Genomic DNA, 12,250 nt, shown 5'->3' on the forward strand with positions numbered 1-12,250 from the left:
CTCCAACACCTTCCATTTTTCTCTCGGATGTATCCTGTAGGTTTACAGGGAATCCTGTAGGTTTCTAGTACATCCTGTAGGTTTTCCTGAAATGGCCTATTTTGAGATCGAATTGAGGGAAAACCTCCAGGAAGTCACCAAGAGCTTCCCAAGGGTCTCCCACACCATCCAACCATCTCCTAACCCTTCCATCCATCCTCCAACATCCTTAATTCACCTGCCACATCACCAAAAGAAATTAGTTTGCATACTTGATTTTGCATGAAAAGGCAAAAAGACAAAAACAAATTTATTTTAGTCCCTTTATTTGCACATTATTGATGTTTGATGTGTTAAACTCACATGGATAGTAAACACAATAGGAAAGATAAATCAGTGAGTGTAATTTTTATTAACAAAAGATGTACATTTATAGTACAATAGGTGACTCTTGGGATTCAGATCCCAAGGTCTCTTGGACTGCTTTGTCCATTCAGCTTCCACGCTAACCCTTTAGGATTAGGTGTCCAACATTCCCCCCCTTAATCCGAAGGGTTATGTATGAGTCCAAGAAGAGAGCTGTAATACAAAATGTGCAAAAAATGCATGGCAGCACTAGGCTGAATGTGCTCTATGAAATGTTGGTAAAAAGAAGGGCGGTGGTTTAAGGATGACCACCAACACTGGAACGCTTAGTGCAGTTCCCGGAACTCTTCCAAAACTGGCAAGAAACTAAAGTTTTCTGCTAGAGGAAGTGATCCTATTGTTTTAAAGAGGGAAACCTTCAACCATAAAAGGGAGGTCTCACCCCGCATAAAAGGTAAAACTTCAACCTGAAAAGGGAAGTCTCAACCTGTGATGGTTTAAGGATAACCAACAACTCTGGAATGCTTAATGCAATTCCTGGAACTCTTCCAAAACTGGCAAGAAGCTGGAGTCTTCTGCTAGAGGAAGTGTTCTCAATCTTTGTTCACGGGCATCTTTGTCTCTGGCTGCAACTCTGAAACTGGTGTGGCAGGTTGTGGCTCAGGCTCGCTTGATGTGGCATTGAAGCTTGTAGATGACCATCATTTCCCCCCCTATCAGGTACAAGGTGAGAAGATGGAGAAAACTCAACTACAAGACTGTTCAATACTCTAGAACAAGTTCTAACATGCGTTTGGAATATCTTCTTGGCTTTTGATGCCCATTGCCAAGAAGCGATCCATCCAAGATGAATCTTTGTTCTTGCAAGACGTTTGTTTCTGAAGCATCTGTTTGAAGAATGGCTGGTTTTATGACAGTGCTCACATGGATGAAGATCAAAACAGTGATCTTTCAGATGGCCAACTCGATCACAGTGTTGGCATTTCACGATCTGTTGTTTTTGTTGTTGTTGTTGCTGTGGAAGAGGAGCAGAATCTGGAACAGCTGAAGCTGATCTATCATGAGGAGCAGGTGAACTGTCATAAATAAATCCAGCACTTTGAAACTGAATGGGCTTTGAGTAGTCTGGAATATGAAAGGACAAGTCCTTGTCATATCCAAGACCAGTTCTGTGCTTGTTGTGGACAAGCTGGTCCCAAGGTCTGATGATGGGCTTGGGAAGTGCAGACTGAACCTGTGCATCTGCATGTAACTTTGCTGCTTTATCTGAATGAACTGTAACATTACTGACTTGCTGTTTATGGGAGTCTCCTTCATTGTTCTGAACAGAAACAGGTTCAGAATGATGACTCCACTGGTGTAATTCTTCCTGCTGTAGCTTTGTTTCAAGCTGCAAAAACTCAATATTCTCATGTGCAGTTTGCAAAGAGGTTTGGATGTCAAAGAGAGTTTCTTTGTTAACTTTGACCATCTCATCAACAGTGGAATGAATTAGGATATTCAATAACTTTAATGCATCTTCAAGTCTGGCCATTTTTCTTCAATGTCACTTAAAAAACACAACTGAGGCAACAGCAACAGAAAAATAATATTGTACTCTTACTACAAGATATTGTAAGGGCTTATCAAGTGGCAACAATGTCGCGAAAATGGTTGATGGAGCAGACCTCAGTAAGCTGGATGTTACCAAGTTAAAATACAATAAACATTTCTCGTCAAGCTACAATAAACATTGGTACAATTGGGCACATGGTAAATCAACAGTCCACAGTTCGTTTCAAGAATGAACTGGAGCATAACATCACCAATGCAAAAAAATATAAATGTGAAGATGAGCGCTGTCCTTAACTTCAAACTTCAGAGCATCTAGCTGCTATGGAAATCATGCAAAATCTCTACAAGAAACTGCTCCAAAATCTCTACAAGAAACTGCAAAAAAATGACTTCAAAAAATGTCTTCAAAAATGACTCAAATTCACTTCACAATGCTGATCACTTCTCCACGAATCACTTCACTCAGAAGTTGTTTCAAATTGTTCCATGGACAACACCAAATCTACTTCGAGGTGGCTTCAATACTGCTCTTAAAATCTGCTTGAGCATGTGCCAAGTCATAAAAAATTTGACTTACAAATCATCTATCAGTGTTAACTCCAGTTATACTGCATTCACCATTCAACAATACAACTGCAACGAGGCACATCCATTTGTCTATAAGCGAAAGCTTGTGCACAGTATCAAATTAAACAGACATGCATGTAGGTAGCCAAATTGAATTCTGCGATAGAATTTCATCCAAAAAACTCAAATTCAGAGGAATAATTATCTCCGGATACCATGAACTGGTTTTGAGTTTGAGATCAGAGTCTTCGACTCAAAATTTTGTTTTGATTTTGAGGGCGGATTCTTCTGCAGTTGAAATTGGAAGAAGGCAATGGCCCTCGACAACCTTCAAGCTTACAAAGCTACCAATGCCCATATTACAGTCTTCATCCTGTGTCTCCTCGCTTCCCCGGACTTCCTGTGTTGTTAGGAGGAAGTGGAGGTGTAATAAGCTGGATCATAAATAGAACCTCCTAATACATTATCCTCAATTGAAATTTGTCTAGCATGAGCAGGACTTGGTGGATTTGAAAAACCAGGCCTGTTCTCAAAGTCGGCAGGTTGATAAACAGAAGAAATATCTGAAGATACTCCCAACCTATATATCTGGAACCATATGAATGAGGATATCAATCGAACAGAAAACCCAACAGCTTGTCCACGTAAATGACCAGTTCTTCTTGCAGTAATAAACGACCAGTTCTTCTTGCAGCGATAAGACCAAAGATATACACAGACGCAGATAGTTCTTCAGCTGCTGCTAACAATAATACTAAAGCATTTTCTTCTTTCAAGACACCCAGTGAAGTCCCTACAGCTCCAGGTGTTGGTGGATATGCCCGCTGGCCTCAATCTTCTCCCGCTAGCCAAAGATGTCTTTGTCTAAAGTGGATGCAATCCAGCAACCAGATGTGTACCAGCATAGTGCCGTGTTAACTAATAATCCTCAGGCCTTCAGCTCTGTTAATTCAGCATTTAATCTACAGGCGTCTGGAGCCATACCACATATCGTTCCTATGGCAGTAAATACAGTGTCATCCAACACTAGACAGATTTTGCAGTGTCAAGATCCATTGCAGGGTAGTGCAGATGGAGAGAGTTTTAAGATTCCAGCTATCACCACAAGCCAGTTTTCTTATGCTACCTTTAAAGGCAACCGATTGGAGGCAGTAAACTTCATGCCTATCCTTCAGACCCCTCCTATGCCAGGTTTTGGTGGGCAATCGTCACTTACTGCAGAATGGCTTGACAGTTATCGGCCTTCAATAAAAATTCAACGCACAAGATACCCTCGCCTCATATATTGACAACGAAACCAGATACTAACACACTTTCCATGATTTGTCTTCGTGGAATTGAAAAACACAGTTTTGTACACACGGCCAGTTGCATACGCTCCCAAATTCCAAAGTCGGTCATTCAGCGAACCATGCGAATGATCAAAATGTTATATTTATATGCCAAAACAACACCGAAATATCAAGCAACCAACCACGGCTCCCTTGTGCTTTCACCTCCGATCATCCAAATTATTTTGCTTCTTCGTCAGTCTGACACACCATTTAATTGTCTAGATTTTATAGAGGTATACGCCATTGAAAGTAATAGTCATGGCCTTTCAATGCAACAACCAACTAGTTTGTAGGCAGAGATTCAATGCTTCAGGGATCGACGCAGAAGGAGAGAGCCCTTTTTTTTTCGTATACCAAACTCATGTTTACTGCCTTCACAATTATTTAACTCAAGCAAAAAAGTGTATGATGGAGACCAAAACACACCACAACGTGCAAAGATAATTACAACATATCGATTCAATGCATCATGACCACAGACCTTATGAGATTCCTTTCGCTGAGCACACGGACGGTTCCAACCGTAGACTAGAAATCCGCAACAATACTCAACAGAAAATTTTTGTTTTCATTGCAACCGGTGGCGCAGCAATTCTCAGCGGAATGGATTAAATTTTTTTTTTTGTTTTCATGGCAACGGGTGGCAGACATAAAACACCCGAACAATTCTCAGCATTGTATACATTATGAATTCAATAACTGAACCGACAGCGTCCAACGGATATACAAACAGCGTGTAAGCAATGCATATACAAATCCGTTACCAGTTTTAATGCACTGCTCATTCAACTGCGTCCTCCACAATTCTTTGTCAGGCAGCGTTCAACAAATCATCAATGCTTGCACTGATACACTTTGCTGGAGCTGTATGGTCGTCCAAAACCGCAGTGGGTAACCCACAGGGCAGAATGGCGTTATTCAGACATTCGTTTTCAAACCTCACGCTGCACTGAAATATTGGCAGCACTGTAAGAGCAGGTATTCAATGGGAATACCAAGCGTTACCCAGATGTGTCATCCAGACAGTTTCGAGCATTAAATATGCATGCAGACAATAATGACAACTCTATCTGCAGAAATATAGAACTGACATGCACAGAAAGGCCACAACCAGTGGCTCAAATTTGGGCAGGGCGGAAATTAACCTGGCTCTGATACCATGTTAAACTCACATGGATAGTAAACACAATAGGAAAGATAAATCAGTGAGTGTAATTTTTATTAACAAAAGATGTACATTTATAGTACAATAGGTGACTCTTGGGATTCAGATCCCAAGGTCTCTTGGACTGCTTTGTCCATTCAGCTTCCACGCTAACCCTTTAGGATTAGGTGTCCAACATGATGTTCCTTACTTCCATGCTTATATAGTAGCATTTTTTTCATGTCAATTTAGCACTGCAAAGCATATTTTATTGGCAGTTAATTAGGAAATAGAGTGATTTAGCATTGAATTTCAGTCTTTTCCATTATTCCAGTAGAGTAGCTCCCCCTTAGAGAAGATTTCCCTTTCTTCCATCAAGAAATCAAGCTTCTTCTAACTCCATAGAAGTCTGGCTTGAAAACCCAAGTGGTCTCTCGCCAGCTAAATCATGACAAAAGGCAGAACCATCACTTTTACTTGTGTATACATCATTGTCACCTCCAAGTTTGTATGAACCTCGGGTTAACAAAGTAATGTTGGTAGCCCAGGAGTTGCAACATTCTTGCTGCAATACTGGTGCTCATCACTTTATGGCACCGTTTTCGGGGAGGTGTCTGAGTAATATGTGAATACTGTTTCTTTCTTCTATTTCTTGTCTCTAATATTTTGCCATTAGTTTATTTCTACAAAAGTAATTTAGTTGCTTCCTTTTTCATTCTACATTTTCTTCTTTCCTTTCCATTTTCCAAGCAAGATTTCAATTCAGCAAGTAGTTTTTCATTTAGTCAGTAGTTTTCATCTAATTAGCAATTTCAATTCTGCAAAGTACTTTCAAAGTTTGAAAAAAAAAACACAAAACCAACCCAAAAACATTTCCTTTCATTCCTCGTAGGAATAGGGATAACTTAGGGAAATTTTTGCCAAATACCCCCACTACAGCAAACAACCAACCTTCTACCTTCTTCGGTGGCTTTAAACTGGAGGAACCCTTAGGTGAGCAACCTGACATATTTGAAGAACCTACAGGGGAAGAAGAACAAGAAGAAGAACCCATTCCTACTAAACCAATGGCTGCAAGTAGAAATGATAGAGGGAATAGAGAGAGAGAGTTAAGGGTGCCTTCCCAATTATGGAAACTAATGGGTACACTAAGATGAAAAATATAAGCCCCTCTACCCTACCTCATTTGCATGGCTTGACCACAAAAGACCCCGAAACTTTCCTATTTGAGTTTGATGTTATATGCCAGACCTATGACTATACAGATGATGAGCAGAAGTTAAACCTATTTCCATCTACCCTCAAGGATGCAGCATTGCACTGGTTCATGGGTTTACCTAGGGATAGCATCACAAATTGGCTCAGATGCAAGAAGCCTTTAACAAAAAGTATCGAGACTACTATTTCTCAAAGGATACTAAAGAGGAAATTTTTACGATGACCATACGCAATGATGAATCCCTAGAGGATTACAAAGAAAGATTCCAGCTTAGTTACAAAAGGGCTAGGTACACACTCGACCCTGAGTCACTAAAGTTGGTCCTGCTTAGGGGAGTAAGGGAAGATCTTCTAGATACCCTACACTTGTTAGCAGGAGGAGATATCTACCAATTGCCCTATGAGGATATCAATACTATATTTAGAAACCATTCTAGGGAAGCTAGGAAAAATAGTAGGGGTAGTCAAACTATGGTCAGTACATCCTCTTCCAACTCATCCATAAATGGTGAAATTGAAAACATGATGGAAGATTTAAAAAGTGAGATGATGCAAACCCTTGCCTTGTAAATGGACACTATGCACATTAAGAGAAAGGAGGAGGAAGCAGAGAGAGCCTTGGCCATTTTTTGTCCTAGATGCACTAGGAGGCACCGTAGGAATGAATGTCCATTGAATTCTATTGCAATTTGCTCAGTCTATGAAGAAAACCACTCCATAGACAAGTGCCCTTATTTGCCTAGACTCAAAGATGTATATCAAGGAGCTGAAGGGGTCACTGAGTAGCTCTGCTACATAAACCAAAGGAGACTGCATAGGCCTAGACCATACCAGTAGGGCATGCAAGGGTCATCCCATGCATATTACAACCCCAACCAAACCATAGCCATACCTTCTTGGGGATCCCCTGCTCATCCTTCCTGGTCTACACCCCCTCCTTGGTCCTTTGCATCTCAGTATCACTCCCAGCCAGCTAACCAGTCATTTCAACCATATGCTCCACCACAACCCCAGTGGAATGCACCGCCCCACGGGTGGAGGCCCCAATACAACAAAGCTCTAGCTTTATTTCCTCCACCACCTGCCCAACCACAGTTGTTACACTTTGCTCCACCCAAGCAACCCCAAATTCCTACCCAGCGAAATCTGAACCCAAGCAACAGACAAGCCCAGCAAGTATACAATGGAGAGACATCATATCCAGCTTATGCTGTGGAAATCCAGGAGATTAACCTAAGATCTAGGATAATTATCCCAGATAACCAACCTCCACCTCCACCTAGGGAGGTTGAGGAAGAAAGAGAGGAAAGCATTTGTAAAGTGAATCCACCCTTTCCTGAGAGATTAACCCAACCACTCCGGCCTACCCCAGAAGAGACTGAACTTCTGGGAGAATTGAAAAATCTATGTGTAAAGATTCCACTTCTCCAAGCAATAAAATATGTTCCTATTTACAATAATTTGATTAAGGAGAAGTGCTTCAAGCATCTAGGGAGGCGAAGAAAGGATGCCCCTACAACTAATGTCATTGGATAGTTGTCCGACTTAATGTTGGGGCAGGTAATCTGTCCAAAGTATTTGGACCCTGGAAGCCCTGTAGCAGATGTGGACATAAATGGCACCATTGTCCCACACACTTTGATCGATCTTGGGGTTGCCATTAATGTGATGACCAAGGACACCATGCTCAAACTCAACCTCCAAGGTTCATTGAGGAAGACCACAACAATTCTGCAAATTGCAGACTGTTCCAGAGTGACCACTGAGGGGATTGTGGAGGATGTGATGGTCTCCATTGACTCTTGGGAGTATCTTGCGGATTTCCTAGTTCTCCAACCTAAGGCTAAGCTTACTGGTTACCCTCTCATCCTTTGGAAACCCTAGTTGGCCACTACTAATGCTTACACTAGCTGTAGAGTTGGGAATATGACCATCAAGAATGGGCATATGTCCAAGCAGTTAGTCATGTACCCTCCTGCTCAGCCATATCTAGAGCATGATTTACCTTTATGGTTGGAGGAGGAGGAAGAAGATGAAGTTTATTCTGCCCAACTTTATACTTTAGAAACAACCATGGGAGGAGGACAACAGGATGATTGAACACCTACTCCAAAGTCCAACTCCCAATACATTTCCCTTAGAATATGTAGTAAAGGAAACCCAGAAAAATCATCCAATTGACCTATGCTTGGCCGATTCCAACCCCCTCCATGTCAAAACCATAGAATTCGGCCCTGAGAGAACCTTGAAAATCAATCCATCTCTTTCTACTCTCCAAGAAGAGAAGTTATGCAACATGCTAAAGGAACGCCTAGATGCCTTCGCTTGGAGTTACAAAGAAATGAAGGGAGTACACCCCTCAGTGTGTACTCACTACATATACATCAAAGAAGGTTGCATGCCAGTCCGGTAGCCCCAAAGGAGGATGAATCCAACTCTTAAAGATATAGTCAAAGAAGAACTGCAAAAACTGCTAGATGCAGGATTCATTTACCCTATCTTCGATAGTGAGTGGGTCTCCCCTTTGGTGTTAGTTCCAAATAAAAATGGTAAGTGGAGGATTTTTGTCGATTACGAGGAGTTGAACCATTTCCCTCTACCCTTCATTGACCAAGTGCTAGATGGCCTGGTAGGATCAGCTCGGAAGACCAAGATAAAACCACCTTCACTTGTCCTCGGGGTAATTTTTCCTATAGGGTCCTTCCTTTTGGCCTATGGAATTCTCTTACCACTTTCCAGAGAGTAGTCCTGAGTATTTTTGCCGAGTTAGTCCATGATGCAGTGGAAATTTATATGGATGATTTTACACCTTATGGCTGTGTTTTTCAAGAGGCTCTGTCCAACCTAGGCAAAGTACTACACAAATGCATTGAAATGAACATGTCTCTTTGTCTCGAAAAATGTGAATTATTGATGACTGCAGGGACCATGCTAGGTCATTCAATATCTCAACAAGGACTATAGGTGGACCCAAACAAAATAGCTATCATCCAAAGGGTCCCACCTCCTCAAAAGCAGAGAGATGTCAGAAGTTTTGTAGGTTTAGATGGATACTACCAAAGGTTCATAAAGGGCTTCAGAAAGTTGTCCTCTCCTTTATTTGGTTTGTTGGCCAAGGACTCTGAGTTTATATGGTCAAAAAGTTATCAAGAGGCCGTAGACACCCTAAAGAACAAGTTAACCACTACACCGATTCTCCGAGGCCCAAATTGGGCCCTTCCTTTTCATATTCATGTTGATGCCTCACACAAAGCCATAGGAGTAGCCCTAGGTCAAATAGATGAAAGGTTGCCTTATGCTATCTACTTTATCAGTAAGAATCTGTCAAAGGCTGAACTAAATTACACAGTGACCGACAAGGAACTCTTGGCTGTTATGCATCCATTGAACAAATTTAGGCATTATATTACAGCCTATCAAACATTTGTGCATACTAACCATGCTGCAATCAAATATTTAATTAATAAACTAGATGTGAATGCTTGAATTATAAGATGGTTACTTTTATTACAGCAGTTTGATCTAACTATTGTTGATAAGCTGGGTAAGGAAAATGTTGTTGCAGACTTTTTGTCTAGATTAAATTTTCCTGCAGGTGAAGAAGAGATGGTTGATTAGCAGTTACCGGATGAGCACTTATTTTCTATTTCAGTTCTCTCTCCATGGTTTGCTGATATAGCAAACTATTTGGTATCTTCACAGTTCCCAATGAACTTGTCCTCCAAAGAAAAAAGAAAGATAGTAAGGAAGAGCACCCCCTTCACTTGGATGGGGGGCAATCTCTTCAAAATTGGCCCAAATCAAATCTTGAGAAGGTGTGTCATGGAGGAGGAATACTTTGACATCCTTCTGACTTGTCATGATGGGCCTTGTGGAGGTCACTTTGTAGCAAAGAGGACAACATTCAAAGTGTTACAAGAAAGCTATTATTGGCCCACTCTTCATCAGGATGTGAAAAGATATACTAGTCAATGTGATTGGTGCCAAAGGATGGGAAGGCCAACTCTAAGAGATGAAATGCCTCTGCAGCCTCAAGTGACTTTCGAGCCATTTGACAAGTGGGGCATGGACTTCATTGGACCTATTGAACCTCCTTCCAAACAAAAGCAGTACACCATTGTGTGCATTGACTATCTAACTAAGTGGGTTGAAACCAAGGCAATTAAGGCAGCAACAGAAGAGAAGGTAGCTGAGCTCCTCAGGGAGAATGTATTCTACAAATGTGGGTACCCTAGAGAGCTGGTCACAGACCAAGGCAGCCAGTTTACCTCTAACATGATTGAAGACTTGCTCAGCCAGCACAAGCTCAAGCATAGAACCTCCACTCCCTATCATCCATAAGCTAATAGACATGTAGAGGTGACTAATAGAGTGTTGGAGGGCATCTTGACCAAAGTGGTAAGTAACAACAGGAAGGATTGGGAAGATATACTAGTTGAGGCCAGCTGGGCCTATAATACCACCTGGAAGACCACCACTGGATTCACACCCTATGAGATGGTCTATGGGGAAAATGCCTTGCTATCCATTGAATTTGAGTATAACACATTAAGGATGGCAACCCAACTAGATCTAGATATCAAAAGTGCACAAAAAGAGAGATTGCTCCAGTTGAATGGTTTGGATGAGTTCAGAATGCATGCCCTCCTACATATAGAGGTAATTCAACTTCAAAGGAAGATCTGACATGATAAGAACATCAACGAAAAGCAATTTCAAGAAGGTGATTGGGCTTTGTTATATGATTATAGGTATAAAGACTTCAAGGGAAAGTTAAGGACAAGATGGATAGGACCTTATGTTGTGGAAAGATGCCATGATAATGGTTCAGTGTAGATCAGAACCATAGATGAAGAGGCCATTCCTTTACTTGTTAATGCACACCGACTGAATATTTACAAGAGACCATTGTCAAAACAAGAATTCATTGATGATATCAATAAAACAGTGATGGTAGTGGAGAAAGTTTTAGCTCATACCTCATCAAATCATTGAGAGAAAAAAAAAAGAATAAGGACTCATGTGAAAACCTCAATGAGGCGCCTAAGTCCCACTATCGGGTTGAAAACCCCTTGGGGCGGCCCAATGGTGTCAATAAAATAAAATAAAATAAAAGATAAAATAAAATGAGAATAAAAGGATCCTTGGGTGAAAACCTCTCTTGAAGCACCCAGGGCAAACAACTAGGATGAAAACCTCTCAGTGGTAGCCTAGTTGTTTTCAAAAAAGAAAGAAAGAGAAAAAGCATGAAAATTTCTATTTTGCAAGTCAGCAAGAAGGATGATCAGAGAGAAAAGGAGGATCACCAAGAGACCTATTTCAATTATATTTTATTTTTCCACTCATTTTCATTCATCACTCTACCATTTCTCTCATTTTTTCCACTCCTTTCCTTCAATTTACAAGGGGACTGTGTTTTCTACAGGATCCCCTGTAAACCTATAGGATCCCCTAAAAACCTATAGGATGATCCTGTAGGAATCACAGTGACCCAGAAATCCTACAGGAAGCGACCCTAAAGAAAAACATGACCTGCTATGCCAATAAAATAGCACCCCTACATCATCATTCCATGACCATACCTATGTCCACCTTCACCACCCCTGCATTCACCCTTAAAAAAATATATCAGTTTCAAACCAAAAAAAAATCACAGTCTTCGAAAAAGAAGGAAACAGAGAGAAATAGGGAGCATCACCTGAGTATTCCTCATCCTCCACACTCCTAGTCTCCCTCTCCATCCATGTCACCATCCTCAAACTCCCAGCAAAAGGTATGATTAAGAGTTCTGAGGCAGAAGCAACTACAGGACATCCTGTAGGAAATCCTATAGCAGCCTATCCCACATAATACAAATCATAAGAACAACCAACTTCCAACATGATGATCCAAGAGTAGAAGGGACTCCAAAGCAGCAGCATTACCACCATCTTCAACACCAGGTACCTGCACCACAAAAAAAATCATCATAAAACAACAAAAAAAGGAAGAAGAATAACATGTAGCCAATAGACACGGCAAGCACCTCCAGTCTTCAACCACTACAACAAGGTATTCAGCACCACAGGTAAGTATCACAATCACTCTC

This window comes from Pinus tabuliformis, chromosome Q (assembly GCF_031772625.1).
Source record: "Pinus tabuliformis cultivar Carrire ecotype Pingquan chromosome Q, CPIR1, whole genome shotgun sequence".
Classification (NCBI taxonomy): domain Eukaryota; kingdom Viridiplantae; phylum Streptophyta; class Pinopsida; order Pinales; family Pinaceae; genus Pinus; species Pinus tabuliformis.